Genomic DNA, 4,481 nt, shown 5'->3' on the forward strand with positions numbered 1-4,481 from the left:
GTCAGTATATATATATATATATATATATATATATATATATATATAGAGTATATATAGAAACAGATATAGTCAGTATATATATAGAGTATATATAGAAACAGATATAGTCAGTATATATATAGAGTATATATAGAAACAGATATAGTCAGTATATATATAGAGTATATATAGAAACAGATATAGTCAGTATATATATATAGTATATATAGAAACAGATAGTCAGTATATATATATAGTATATATAGAAACAGATAGTCAGTATATATATATAGTATATATAGAAACAGATATAGTCAGTATATATAGAGTATATATAGAAACAGATATAGTCAGTATATATATATATAGAGTATATATAGAAACAGATATAGTCAGTATATATATAGAGTATATATAGAAACAGATATAGTCAGTATATATATAGAGTATATATAGAAACAGATATAGTCAGTATATATATATAGTATATATAGAAACAGATAGTCAGTATATATATATAGTATATATAGAAACAGATATAGTCAGTATATATATAGTATATATAGATACAGATATAGTCAGTATATATATAGAGTATATATAGAAACAGATATAGTCAGTATATATATAGAGTATATATAGAAACAGATATAGTCAGTATATATATATAGTATATAGAAACAGATAGTCAGTATATATATATAGTATATATAGAAACAGATATAGTCAGTATATATATATATATATATATATATATATATAGTCAGTATATATATATAGTATATATAGAAACAGATATAGTCAGTATATATATAGTATATATAGATACAGATATAGTCAGTATATATATAGAGTATATATAGAAACAGATATAGTCAGTATATATATATAGTATATATAGAAACAGATATAGTCAGTATATATATAGTATATATAGATACAGATATAGTCAGTATATATATAGAGTATATATAGAAACAGATATAGTCAGTATATATATATAGTATATATAGATATAGATATAGTCAGTATATATATATATATATATATAGTATATATAGATACAGATATAGTCAGTATATATATATATATAGTATATATAGAAACAGATATAGTCAGTATATATATATAGTATATATAGATATAGATATAGTCAGTATATATATATATATATATATAGTATATATAGATACAGATATAGTCAGTATATATATATATAGTATATATAGATACAGATATAGTCAGTATATATATAGTATATATAGATACAGATATAGTCAGTATATATATATAGTATATATAGATATAGTCAGTATATATATATATATATAGTATATATAGAAACAGATAGTCAGTATATATATAGTATATATAGATATAGATGTAGTCAGTATATATATATATATATATAGTATATATAGATACAGATATAGTCAGTATAGTATATATAGAAACAGATATAGTCAGTATATATATAGTATATATAGATACAGATATAGTCAGTATATATATAGAGTATATATATAGAAACAGATATAGTCAGTATATATATAGAGTATATATAGAAACAGATATAGTCAGTATATATATAGAGTATATATAGAATAAGATATAGTCAGTATATATATATATATATATATATATAGTATATATAGAAACAGATATAGTCAGTATATATATAGTATATATAGATACAGATATAGTCAGTATATATATAGAGTATATATAGAAACAGATATAGTCAGTATATATATAGTATATATAGATGTAGTCAGTATATATATAGTATATATAGATATAGATGTAGTCAGTATATATATATATATATATCTATATATATATATATAGTATATATAGATACAGATATAGTCAGTATATATATATATATATAGTATATATAGAAACAGATATAGTCAGTATATATAGTATATATAGATATAGATGTAGTCAGTATATATATATATAGATATATATATAGTATATATAGATACAGATATAGTCAGTATATATATATAGTATATATAGATACAGATATAGTCAGTATATATATATATAGTATATATAGATATAGTCAGTATATATATATATATATAGATATAGTCAGTGTATATATAGTATATATAGATATAGTCAGTATATATATATATATATATATATATAGTATATATAGATACAGATATAGTCAGTATATATATATATATATATATATATATAGTATATATATAAACAGATATAGTCAGTATATATATAGTATATATAGATATAGATGTAGTCAGTATATATATATATATAGATATATATATAGTATATATAGATATAGATATAGTCAGTGTATATATATATATATATATATATATATATAGATACAGATATAGTCAGTATATATATATAGATATAGATATAGTCAGTATATATATATATAGATATAGATATAGTCAGTGTATATATATATATAGTATATATAGATACAGATATAGTCAGTGTATATATATATAGTAGATATAAATATAGATATAGTCAGTATATATATATATATATAGATATAGATATAGTCAGTGTATATATATATATATATAGTATATATAGATACAGATATAGTCAGTGTATATATATAGTACATATATATATATATATATAGATATAGATAGTCAGTATATATATATAGTAATATAGATACAGATATAGTCAGTATATATATAGTATATATAGATACAGATATAGTCAGTATATATATATATATAGATATATCAGTATATATATAGTATATATAGATATAGTCAGTATAGTATATATAGATATAGATATAGTCAGTATATATATATATATAGTATATATAGATATAGTCAGTATATATATATATATAGTATATATAGATATAGTCAGTATATATATATATATATATAGTATATATAGATATATATATATATAGTATATATAGATACAGATATATATCAGTATATCTATATATATATAGTATATATAGAAATATATATATCTATATATATATATAGAGACAAATATAGTATATATATATATATATATATATATAGAACAAATATATATATATATATAGTCAGAATATATATATATATATATATATATAGATATATATAGATATATATAGTATATAGTATATATAGATATATATAGTATATATAGATATATCTATATCAGTATATATATATATAATATATATATACAGTATAGATATAGTCAGTATATATATATATATATATATATATATAGATATAGTCAGTATAGATATAAATATAGTATATATACTGACCAAATAGATATACTAGTATATATAGTATATATATATATAGTATATAGTCAGTATATATATATATATATATATATATATATATAGATACATATATATAGTATAGTATATATATAGTATATATATATAGTATATATAGTCAGTATATATATATATAGTATATATAGATATAGTCAGTATATATATATATATATATCTATATAGTATATATAGTATATACAGATATATAGTATATATATATTATATATATATATATATATATATATAGTATATATAGATACAGATATAGTCAGTATATATATATAGTATATATAGATACAGATATAGTATAGTATATATAGTATATATAGATATATCAGTATATATATATATATATATATAGATATAGTCAGTATATAGTATATAGTATATATAGATATAGATATATAGATATATAGTATATATAGATATAGATATATATAGTATATATAGATATAGTATATAGTATATATATATATATACAGATATAGTCAGATAGATGTAGTCAGTATATATATATATATATATATATATATATATAGATATATAGATATATATATATATATATAGATACAGATATAGTCAGTATATATATATATATATAGTATATATAGAAACAGATATAGTCAGTATATATAGTATATATATATATAGTCAGTATATATATATAGATATATATATAGTATATAGATAAATATAGTCAGTATATATATATAGTATATATAGATACAGATATAGTCAGTATATATATATATAGTATATATAGATATAGTCAGTATATAGTATATATATATATATAGATATATATATAGTATATATAGATATACAGTATATATATATATATATATATATATATATATATAGTATATATAGATACAGATATAGTCAGTATATATATATAGTATATATAGATACAGATATAGTATATATATAGTATATATAGATATAGTCAGTATATATATAGTATATATAGATATAGTCAGTATATGTATATATAGATATAGATATAGTCAGTATATATATATATATAGTATATATAGATATAGTCAGTATATATATATATATAGTATATATAGATATAGTCAGTATATATATATATATAATATATTATATATAGATATATAGATATATATAGTATATATAGATACAGATATAGTCAGTATATATATATATATATAGTATATATAGATACAGATATAGT

The sequence above is a fragment of the Oncorhynchus keta genome, unplaced genomic scaffold (genome assembly GCF_023373465.1).
Source record: "Oncorhynchus keta strain PuntledgeMale-10-30-2019 unplaced genomic scaffold, Oket_V2 Un_contig_4398_pilon_pilon, whole genome shotgun sequence".
In the NCBI taxonomy this organism is placed as follows: Eukaryota; Metazoa; Chordata; class Actinopteri; order Salmoniformes; family Salmonidae; genus Oncorhynchus; species Oncorhynchus keta.